The sequence below is a fragment of the Panthera onca genome, chromosome C1 (genome assembly GCF_046562875.1).
Source record: "Panthera onca isolate mPanOnc1 chromosome C1, mPanOnc1 haplotype 2, whole genome shotgun sequence".
Lineage (NCBI taxonomy): Eukaryota > Metazoa > Chordata > Mammalia > Carnivora > Felidae > Panthera > Panthera onca.
The window spans coordinates 63458686-63470788 of record NC_138346.1 but is presented as its reverse complement, the minus strand read 5'-3'; the positions used below and the strand labels follow the sequence as shown (position 1 = coordinate 63470788).

At 37.7% G+C, this 12103-nt stretch overlaps 1 long non-coding RNA gene across 1 annotated transcript in view; it reads left to right on the top strand.

Moving 5' to 3' along the window:
- The window catches only part of LOC132671111 (uncharacterized), a 30768-nt gene extending 19087 nt beyond the window's left edge, over positions 1–11681 (top strand). Inside the window, exons 2-3 of the long non-coding RNA XR_009606955.3 lie at positions 8140–8226; positions 11504–11681. This is a non-coding gene — a long non-coding RNA (uncharacterized LOC132671111). The remainder of the gene's footprint in view (positions 1–8139; positions 8227–11503) is intronic.
- The last annotated feature ends 422 nt before the right edge of the window (positions 11682–12103 follow it).

The following is a 12103-nucleotide window of genomic DNA, read 5'->3' as shown; positions in this document are numbered from 1 at the left end:
AACATTTATACTCCAAATGAGTTGTTTCTTTTTTAATAAACCTTAGGGTGAAGGGACTGCCACATTACCCACTGGGTCCTTTACGTGGCAACAGTATTTCAGTGGTTGACTCTGCTTATGTCAAGTTGCACAAGGAAAATTGATCACTTTTTTTGTTTCTCCAAACTTCCTTGTAGCTGAAAGAATAAGACAATAAATGAAATTGTCATAAACCATTCAAGTTTTCTGATTTTTTTCAATGGCATAGATATATGTCTTCTTTTTATGCCACATTAATTCCACAAATAACATGGACCTGGTTATTGAAAGGTTTTGTGGCAGGTGTTGTGTGAGATAGACATGAAGTTGTCTAAGATGTAGCTCTTGCCTTCCAGGGACTAACAATCTTGAACAGAGTTCAAACTGCAGGCCAAATCTACCAGATGCCTATTTCTGTATAGAACAGAAGCTATGGAGAATTTTTACAATTTTATATGGTTGAAAAAAATCAAAAGGAAAACAGTATCTCATGACATGTGAAAATTATGTGGAATTCAAATGTCAGTTTCCAAAAATCCAGTTTATTTGAGTACTAGTTCATTTGTATACTGACTATGCTGTTTTCATTCTACATATACCAGAGTTGAATAGCTCTGACAGAGACCACATAGCCCACACAGACTAAAATATCTACTGTCTGGCCATTTATAGAGTTTGCCAACCTCTACACCCAATCTAGAAGGTGACATGAAATGCATATGGAAATAACAGCAAATTCAGACAGGCTGGACTAAACACCATGTGACACCCAGCAGGTTCTGAGTGCTGGGAGCCTACAAAGGATAGCAGGGTGATCAAAGAAGACATCAGGGCAGAAGCAGCTTTCAAACTGGTCCTTGAAGGATAGTAAGGGTTTCCGTAAGCGATAATTCAGGAAAGAAAATTCTAAACAAAGGAAGAGTATGAACAGAGAAAGGATAAGGAAAAATATAAGCTTTGGGGATAGGACACCCCAACTCTATAATCAAAAGGAATTACTAGTGGGGCATCTGGGTGGCTCTGTCAGTTAAGTGATCTCACAGTCACGATCTCACAGTTCGGTTCGTGGGGTCACGCTCCCCATCAGTGGCAGGTGGGGGGGGGGGGTGGGGTGAGGCAGAGCCTGCTTGGGATTCTCCCTTTCTCTGCCTCTTCCCCACTCATACTGTCTCTCTCTTTCTCTCAAAATAAATACATAAACTTAAAAAAAAAAAAAGGAATTACTGGGAATGAAAAATGCGAATAGCCTACTGGTTGCTCTCTCTTTATCACATGCTGCAAATCATTAACGATCACAAACATCAAATTTTAAATATTATTTAATTCTTATTCTATACTCTTCTCTGAAATTTAGTGTATTGCAAGAACTATTACAGCAAAGTATGCTAAAAAATTGTATAGTACAAAAAATAGGATCCACTTGGATTGGATTAGTCAATAGCCACACTATTGGTGATCTGAATAGACATGAATTTGTATGATTTTACTCTTCAGATTTGTCACTCTACCCCCCAAAAAATGTCCCAAAATTTTATAACTGTTTTTTTAAATATGTGAAGTCTACAATTGCATGTCTGGTGGTTGAAGAGACAGTTAATAAAAATGTGCTAGTCCCTAGAAATCCTATATGACTGCCAAAGTAGATGAACTGTGTCAATAATCCAAAGGTCCTGAGCCCCCTGGATTGATGGTCGCTAAGTAGTCAATTTTTTACCCCTTTGCCAAGGTGTTTGCTTCTTGGCAAGTTAAGAATCTTCTCAGAAAATAATCTCTTAGGAAAAAGCAAAGTTCCAACCTTTGGAACTTGAGATGATTAAGGTAACTGTTTTACTTGATAAACCATGGGGTTGGTTAGAGAAGGAAATGTTTAGCTTTTACTGCTGCTTTTGTGCACAACGTGTAAAGGGCTTCATGGGCAAGATTTGCTGGGCAATATACTGCCAGCATCAGGGCTGGCAGCTCTTCACAGGGAAGGTTTGCTGGCACCATAGAAAGACATTATTTTCATCAAGCTCCCCCAGATCCTCCCAGTAATAAAGCTGCTGAGCCTATCAGGCAACCATCACAATTAAGAGCTACATTGCCTAGGTTCAAATCCCAACTCTACTCAGTTATTATGAATGACTGTAATATTTGAGTTCTCACAAAGTCAGTATAGTCACTCTTCTCTTCCTGTCAAAGAATCCTCAGTCTTCCCCAGGATTCATTCTATTAATGGTCCTACGGTTTTCACCATATAGTATAAACATCCAATTCTGTACACTTTCTTTTCTTATCACCATTCATCAGACCCTACTGAGGTCATTTATGGGATGTTAACACAGCAGCCTCAGAAAAGGCCTTCCCTTTTAACTTGCAAGAAGGATGAGCAGGCTAAAATTCTGTTTATGAGAGGTCTCTATCTATTATGGCATAGTCAAGCTAATGACCATCTGGATTATATTATATTTGTAGTTGAGGTCTTATAGCTGAAAGTGGGGCCAAAAATACCCTTTGATCCCTTAGATCTTCCAAGGGTCCCCAAGGATTTGTAAGCCCTTGTTGACTAAAGATAGTTCTCTGGCTGAAACTTAGATATGTGACTATTAGAATAAGAATCAATGGAGCACATGGATGGCTCAGTCAGTTAAGCTTCCGACTTTGGCTCAGGTCATGATCTTGCAGTAAAATAGTTCGAGCACCCCAAGTCAGGCTCTGTGCTGACAGCTCAGAGCCTGGAGCCTACTTCTGATTCTGTGTCTCCTTCTCGCTCTGTCCCTCCCCACTCACGCTCTCTCTCTCTCTCAAAAAAAAATAAAATAAATAAAACATTAAAAAAAACTTAAAAAAAAAAGAATAAGAATCAATGACAAAGGCCACTATTAGTACTCAAGAAGTCTCATAAAAACAAAGCTAAAAGGGGAGGGGCATGGGGGATGGTGTTGTAGAAGAATTATCTGTGAAAAGTCAACTGTTTCAAAAAAGCCTCATTAAAGACTGAAGGAGTTTGAGGCACCTGGGTGGCTCAGTCAGTTGAGCTTGCAACCTCAACTCAGGTCATGATCCCATGGTTCACGAGTTTAAGCCCTGCATTGGGCTTGCTGCTGTCAGCACAGAACCTGCTTTGGGTCCTCTGTACCCCTCTCTCTCTGCCCCTTCCCTGCTTGTGCACTCTCTCTGAAAAATAAATATATCTTTTTAAAAAATTGAGGTAGTTTGTTTTATCAAAGACCTAATATAGCATCTAATTTCAAATATCAACTTTCAAATATCTTCACCAAAGATGCCTTTGTCCTTTTTTTTTTTTTACTCATGAAGTATAAAGACCCATTAGGTTTAATGAATTAATCACTCAGAAAGCAGTCTCACTTGCTTTGGAAAGTTTCTAATACTGCACCAGTGTGAATTGGCTTGCGAGCATAATTCATTCGGGAAACATGCCTGTAATCCAAAGCAGTCATATATCAAAGTGAATTTCAAGAACCATTGGCTCTATTGTGATCATGTGACACTCAGCATCACATACTACTCATATTGTAAGATATCGCTCATTTATCAAGTTAAAATTTATTAGAGGGGCGCCTGGGTGGTTCAGTTGGTTAAGCTTCTGACTTCAGCTCAGGTCATGATCTCACAGCTCGTGGGTTTGAGCCTCATGTTGGGCTCTGCGCTGACAGCTCAGAGCCCGTGGCCTGCTTCAGATTCTGCGTCTCGCTTTCTCTCTGCCCTCCCCTGCTCGTGCTCTGTTTCTGTCTCTCTCTCAAAACTAAACATTTAAAAAAATTAAAAAATAAATGAACACTAAAAAAAAATGTTTTAAGTACAAAACAATTTATTACAAATGTCTGTTCATCTTGCAGAACAAGTTACAATCCAAGGATTTACTATAATTAATTTGTGTCATTTGGGCTGTTATGAATTCATCAACAAAAAGAAAAAAAATGCTATTTTTCCTTTTTCTATTCAAGAAATACAGCCAAGTCTTTGTGTTTGAGTTTTAGGTTCCTTTGCCCCAGGAGGAATAACAGTGTTTTGTGTGTTTCCTAAGCTTTCTTTTTGGGAAGTCTTGACCCATGCAAGGAAATGGTATTAAGGCTTCTATGTTTCCTAGGAAATGAGAGTGCTGGCTTGGACTCCCAAATATTTGATCTTTGCAAGACTGGGAGACGAATGGGGCTCTATGAGGAAAGGAAACTTCCACTAGCTTCTCCACAGTGCTCTAGATGTTGAAGGAAGTGGATGGGTACAGGGATATCTATGGAAGACAAGAGACTTGGGAATAGCAATGGGGATCTCCATGGCCAAGCTGCAGAAATTAGAGAGGATCTCAGGGAAGGATTGCTCTGTGGTCTACCTGGAGCCAAACAGTAAAGGGCCAGGTTGTGACAGAGGCATCATATAGCAGAAAAAGTGGATTAACAATGGTGACCACTATGGTCCAAAGACGCATCATGTCCATAAGGCCAGAGTTCTTGTACAGGCCCATGGCAGGTATGTGATTTATATTGAATTGTTTACTGACCTTGGCAAACAGGAATTCAGAAATAGACTCAATGTTAATTTAGATATCAAAACACTGCGACAAGTTGTTATGGAAAAACTCATATCTATTTTGGGTTCCTTTACTAATCCATAGACTGGAAATAATAATAACATCCATCTCAGAGATAATTGATGTGACCAAATGAGATATACTGTGTCAAGTATGAAATGCATTTCAAATGTTTTATACTGTCTTATACTGTTGTGGATACCGTTTTCTTCCCTTGCTGGAGTGTTCACTAACCACCTGCCCCAACGTCATCTCTCTCTCGTCACTTAAATAAGTGAAGACTCAGTTCATTGCAGCCAGCAAGAGTAGCTCTATGAACGTTAGGAATGATAAGTTTCTTTTGGAAAGGCTTTTTTTCTAGGTCAGTCTATTTTACCAGTGTAGGGAAATTGATTTAACCCTTTTCTGTGCAAACACACACAAAAAGGATTCTTAATCCTTCCCTGAGGGCTTTTTTGTTTGTTTTAACATTTCTCTTATTATCTATTCTAGAATGACCTTTGAAGTTACAGTGACTTTTAAGCATGGCTACTGTGAATGCAGAAATCTAGCCAAACAATGTAGGAAACTTTATTCAGCCTAAAAGCCATCACTATGACTTTCTTGAAAGAATTATATTACAGGGGAAATGGTTTAAAATTCTAACTTGGGAGTTCTACTCCTGAAACCAATACTATACTCTATGTTAACTAACTTGAATTTAGATAGATAAATTTTAAAAATAAAATTCTAACTTGGAGGGGCACCTGGCTGGCTCAGGGCATATGACTCTTGATCTCGGGGTTGTAAGTTCGAGCCCCATGTTGGGTGTAGAGATTACTTAAAATAAAATCTTTCAAAAAATAAAATAAATAAAATAAAATTCTAAACTTGGAGAGTAAGAGGGATAATCAGATAACAGATAATATTTAGATGACCATCTAAAATACGCAAATGTATCACCCTTCTCAGAATTTTAGTAAATGGTCTGTAAACAATTTCTTAAAATTAGCTAGAGGATTTCTTCATTCGCAAAACTTTTTGTACTGGACACAATCACTCTCTACTACTCCTCCCAACAACCTTAGGAGAGAGATGTTATTAGCTTCACTTACACAAGAGGAAGCAGCTTAGGAATATTTAAGGAATTTGCCCCAAGTTCTAAGATGCAGGGAATGTCAGGGCAGGGACCAGGGCACGTATATGTCTGAACCAAAGTCTAGACTCCACCGTGAAGCTCTAGGGTCATTCCCGCTTTCTGAACAACAGCAGCAAAAATCCTTTGCTACCTTTAAACTCTTATCTAACCCAGACCAATTCCTGACTCAAAGAAGAGTCTCAAACTCAAAGGCCTACAGGGCCTAGGCTGGTAACACAAATAAGTTAATATAGGTCATATTTAAGAAAAAACTCACATTGTTCCACAGTGTATAACTTGGCTACTGTTCAGCTTCAGTCAATTATTGTCCTGAGAGAAGTTAGACCTATTATTACCAGCCCCTAATTTTGTAACAGAAGCCAGAAATCTGGATTTTTGGGAAAAACACCCCAATTTTCAGATGTTGGCAATAAGGGTACTTGTTTTTAAAGAACAATACTTGAAAAAAATTCTGTATTTTTAAATAAAAAATAAAGCAATGCTACATGGAACAATATGTACAGGCTAAACTTTGTGAGACACAGTCTAGGGAGAAAAGGAAAACTTGTTCGATATTCTTACCTTTTGATTACTGACAGACTTTAGTCGATTTAGGTAAAAATAAATGACTTTCCAGACAGTACAATAAGAGAAAGGAGTCATGCCACAAGTACATGGTAGGAGAAAAACAGCTCATTAATTAATTGCAGTCTCATTTGTGTGTGTATATATATATACACATATATATACCATGAAAATAATTTTTAGTGATCTTCCATCAGATTTTATTCCTTGACAACAAGGGTAAACATATAAAAATGTTGTGTACCAATTACTGGAAATATAGAAATTATATTAAATCTATGCATATCTCCTTTGACGACCAATTCATTGGAGTAATTTAAAGCTAAATCAAAATCAACTCATTCCTTTATGGCAAAAGCAATCTTATCTGCAGCCAGCCAAGAGAGCATTATCAGGTTTGGTGGTAGGTTTTTGTCCACACACCCCCCCCCCCACCCCCATGACAACTTAAATGAAAAGCCCTCAGGTTGAATTACAGCAAAAAAGGGGGAAAAAAATCCTATTTTCTAAAATCTTTCTCTAACTCTGACTCTCAGATCTCTGCACTAGAGATACGGCTGGAATGTGGATGTAGATGGGAGTAGTAGTGCCAGAATCTTTTCAATGGATGTGCTTCTAAGCACAAAATTTTTTAAAGAAGTTTCCCAATATCCCTCAATGGAAAAAAAAAAAAAATTAATCTCTGGGCCTCAAAAAAAGTACTGTCTCCATTTCATTTTTATCAGCCATTCGCATTAGTAACTATAATATTTTCATTTGTCTCTTTGTTTTCCCCTCTCAGTTACATATACTTTTTAAAATAGTGGCTGTGTTTGAAGCTTTGTAATTAAATTATTGTGGATCCATCCTTGCATTTGTGAAGGCACGGTTTTCAAATAATATGTATTGAAAGACTGGAAGATCAAAACAGTAAAAGTGCAGAACAAAATTAGTCTCAGGGACCCATTTTCTCTTTGGGTTTCTATCTATTACAATGATTTCGATCCTTAAGGCAAGGAAGAATCACATTCCTTCTACACAAAAGCAACTCTGAAAGTCACTATTTTGTATAATGCCTAACATGGAGCTTGATACAGAGTGAGTAGACTATAAGTGGAATTGCTGAACTATATTGCAAACATTTTGTAAAATCTGAATTTTAAACAGCATTAGGTCAAAATGTTTACTCTTTGAACTTCTGTCTTTTTATTTACTCATAGGTCCTTTGGTCTGGCTTGAGATGCACAGAGCTAAGACCTAGGAGATTTAGCACACCTTAAATAGGGAGTCAAATAGTATGCTAAGTGAAATAAGCCAGACAGAGAAACACAAACACTGCATGGAATCACTTATATGTGGAATCCAAAAAAAAAGTTGAATGCATTGAAACAGCAGAGAAGTGGGTGCCAGGGGCTGGGGAAAATAGGGAGAGGTTGGTAAAAGAATACAAACTTTCAGTTGTGAGATGAATAAGGTCTGAGGATCTAATGATCCAATGTATAACATGATCACTTTATTGCTAACAACTGTATTGTAGAACTGAAATTTGCTGGGTAAAATTTAAATGTTCTCAAATACAACAAAAAAGGCTAATATGTGAGGTGATGGATGTGTCAATTAACTCCATGGAGGGAATTCTTACAAAATGTACATGTATATCAAATCATTACATTGTACAGTTTAAATATCTTATAATTCTACTCATCAGTTATACCTTAATAAAGCTGGGGGGGGGGGGGGGTGGTGGGAAAGGGAGCCAAAGGCAGTGAACGGTTATATAAACCAAGTTAAAATGTTGACAAGCGTCTTGCCATTTCTGAATGTTTCCAACTATGTAAGGAGAACATTTTTCATTGCTAAAATGGGCATGTATAATTTTTTAAATTAATGTTTTTCTTATTTCAACCAGAAAAGGAAGAGTGAAATCAAAGGAATTTACACTTCCAAAGAATTTTTTAGGAATTTTGGATGCAAAGAAAAAGAGCAGCTTCATATGGTAAGTTGTCATGTTGAGAAAAAAAAAAGGAGCTAATGAATGGGAATATAGAACCTTGAGACAACTATCACTGTATTTGTAGAAAACTGTTAGCTATTTTAAGTCTAAAATGGCTCAGGTTTTCTAGAATTAATTTCAATTTTAAAAATCTATAAAACTGCAAGCCCTGTACTTGTTCCGGTTGGGCCTATAAGAATGTCCTATTTCCATGGCAAAGCTTTAAGTAAAAATTTTAAAGGTGAAAATCATGGCAAAAGATCAAAGGATGAGAAATAGGTGGCAGGCTGTATAGTCAGTTCTACATCAAGAGCATTCAGCCGCCTCCTCCTCCTATTTCTTGATAAAAACCCATTAATTCCCACTCCCTTCTGTGCTAACATTCAAGAAAAATATGCTTGGACCTGCCTCGCACACTGTGAGAAGCACAAGAGTAGAATCATGATAACATTTGAAATAGCTCTATTCAACTCGTGGCTGTGCGACCAGCACTCTCATCCATCCGCATACAATGTCCTTGCAAAGCCTGAAGGAAAAATGATCATCTCCTTTACTGCCTGGGGTAGAAAGATCAGATTAAGGCACATAAAAAGGTTATGCAGTAACCAAACAGGAGACAAGCATTTCTAACCCTGGGCTCATGGCAATAATTTTTCCATACAGTTTGGGCAATACCCATGGGGTAGATGTTTATCTGTGACATTTCTTAAATAAATTTGCTTATTTTGGAGAAAGCAGGAGAGAATAAAAGGACAAAGGTGGAGGATTAAATTTGACCATTCTAAAATGTGAACCTCTGACCTCCAACTATTACTTTCATGTGGGTAAAACATAGCACTTCAAGGTCTTACATATAGATGGCACCTAGCCAATCTACATCCTTCTCAGTAAACTTTTTAAAGATGAAAATATATACACAAATCATTAAGTATACAGTTAGATGGATTTTTCATAAATTAATCCATGTAGCCAGCACCAAAACAAGAGTCAGAACATTATCCACATCCCAGAAGCTCCCCTCATGACCCTTTTGGTCACTCTGTTCCCCCAAAGGACACCACTATTCTCACTTCTAACCACATAGGTTCATTTTAATAAGTATATATTTTAATGCACTTAAATTTATGTCTTTTTGAGTACTTGGCTCCAGATAAAATCTGTATATATATATTAAACCAACCTAGCTGTCTTAGGCATTCATTGACTACTCAGCTACACTGAGTATTACACAGTAAGTACCATTTTGGAACAAAAGACCCCAGGTTTTGTCCCTGTGGCTCTGCCACAAATTAGTTGTGAGATCTAGATGGAGTAACTTTTCCATTTGGGCCCTTAAATACCTGTCTGTAAAGTAAGTATATTTAAGTAGAAAAGGTATAAGGTCTCTTCTGAAAGAATATACTTAGCATGAAAATATCATGAATATATACTTTCAACTACATATACCTTTCAAATACATACATATATTCAAATATAATACTTATATATTCAATTGAACATATATTCAATTACATATAATTATATATAAATAACTTATAACTTTAGACAGAGATTTACAAAATATTGTGCCTATTTACTTCAAAGACAAATATTTATTATGGCACTGTGGCCAATATACATGGGTAATAAGAATATATATGGGGTCCCTGCTCTCATGCTGTTTCCAGTTTTACTCTAACTTAAGCAAAAAAGTTAATTAGTGATTAATGATGAAGCAGGGCATATGGGTGGCTCAGTTAAGTGTCTGACTTTGGCTCAGGTCATGATCTCACAGTTCGTGGATTTGAGCCCTGTGTCGGGCTCTGTGCTGACAGCTCAGAGCCTGGAGCCTGCTTTAGATTATGTGTCTCCCTCTCTCTCTGCCCCTCCCCCACTTGTGTTCTGTATCTCTCTCAAAAATAAATAAACATTAAAATTTTTTTTCTCTAAATAAAGAAGAGAAGGAACCATGGGACTAAGTACCTATGGATCATTTCCTCCCAAAGGGACACAATTCAAGGAAATAAGGGAGCTCTATATAGAACTCCAAAGTAGAAAAAAATTACAGTGTCTGAGCCTTGATAATCTTTTCTTTTTTTCTACTCAGTGAAAACTTCTCTTCCCCAAAGTGTCAGCGCCCTTATCTTTCTCCCTATCAAAACCTATTATTAAGATTAATTTATTCTCATTAATGTGTAAATGGTTGCCAAACCTGAATATTTTCTCTCACAAAAGTGTTTATACTGACCAAGACATTTTGATTTTGAGAATGAATTTCTGGTTACAGAATTTCAAATATCAGAGAGTCAGAAGGGCAGGACCTCTTTTAGACAAGGAACAACTAAAATCACCCTCTTCAGGGAGCCTTAAAGCAAACTTCTCTCCCTGTGTTAGTGGCCACGATTTATTAAGCACTTACATTGGCCAACATTGTGCCAACCTCTTTATATACATCGTCTCATTTATTTCCACAGACGCTATTATCATTTTTTTGACATTATTATCATTTTTATTTCACAGATGAAAAAGCTGTTAGTTCCTAGCCCAAGGGCACACAAGGAATGACACTAAATCCCACCTTTGCCTTTCTGAAATGCCAGTCTGATCCTGGGTTTGGCAGCAGTTACCAACCAAAGGCAAAAGGAGAGGCCAAAGTTCCCCAGAGCAGTTCCAGGAAGGGAACACACTCTTCTGGAACGTTGGTAGTAAAGGCCTGAGAGGAAAGGAAACACAACCACTGTTATTTCTGCTTCTGGCAGCTCTGGGCTTCCTCCTGCGGACTAGACCCTTACAGAAGCTGCATTAATGCTATCAAGGCCCTGATAACTTAAAGAGTGGCAAAATTCTAAGGGTGCATTGAAATACTGCTCCCAAAGGCCTACAGATCAACCTGCTGGGCAGCCCTGACTTAAAGTCATTCCCAGCCAACGTGTTATAGAAGCTTCTGAGGCTAATAGGGACTTCAGCTATAAATCAAGAGTGGCCTCTGAACATCCTGACAGGGCATAAAACATCCAAAACTCCCCTCTGAACACAAGCACTGACCATGTCTCCTAATTCTTATAAGGAAATGCTGCAGTCACTCCAAAGGGCTTGTTGTATACTGTAGGTAGAATTGTAAAGCCCTGAGGCTTTTCAAAGGGCCTTTACTAAGCAGGGGTTCTAAGTACTATGCTGAGAAAGAGAACACAGCTTGGTAACAGGTATCCCCAGCACTTAAAGGGAGTATCTCTAATGATTCCCACATATATGATGCAACATTCTAAAAGTACTCAAAACCAAAAATTAATTCAAAACCTAGGTACAATCTCCCACCATGCTTGGGATGAGAAGGAATGTCAAAACCCTGCAATAGAACACAGCTACTCCAGAAAGCAAGGGATCATTGACTACTCATTGAAGCTACATCTCAACACGTGATGATTGCATTTGTTTCAAGAAGATTACTGGAATTTTGTCCAGAATGGTTTCAGTGCCAGTCCAACATAATGGAAAGGTAAGTTTGGGACTATGGCAACCCACAATAATTATAGAGACTCATTTGGGGCAGTTCCATTTATAGGAAGACAGATTGAAGTCTCAAACTACTAAATTCAAACAAATGAAAATATGCTCAATCCAAGTCAATTGCTCAGAAAGAAATGAAATTAAGCTGCATTGTTTTAATCCAAATGAGTTTTTCAAAATGTTATTCACAAATATCCAGCTTTATCTAATTTTATGATATATTTTATTCTAGGCCCTAACATTGCTACAGTTTGTCTTAGGGGCCAAGATATGGCTGTGACTTGGCTTAAGTGAACCACCAGCTTCTAAGGAGACTTATCAGGGAGTGTAAGATAAACAGAAGTCAGCGGTATGTTCAGGGTTGTTGGACGGGTTTTGAAGGAGGAGGAGAAGG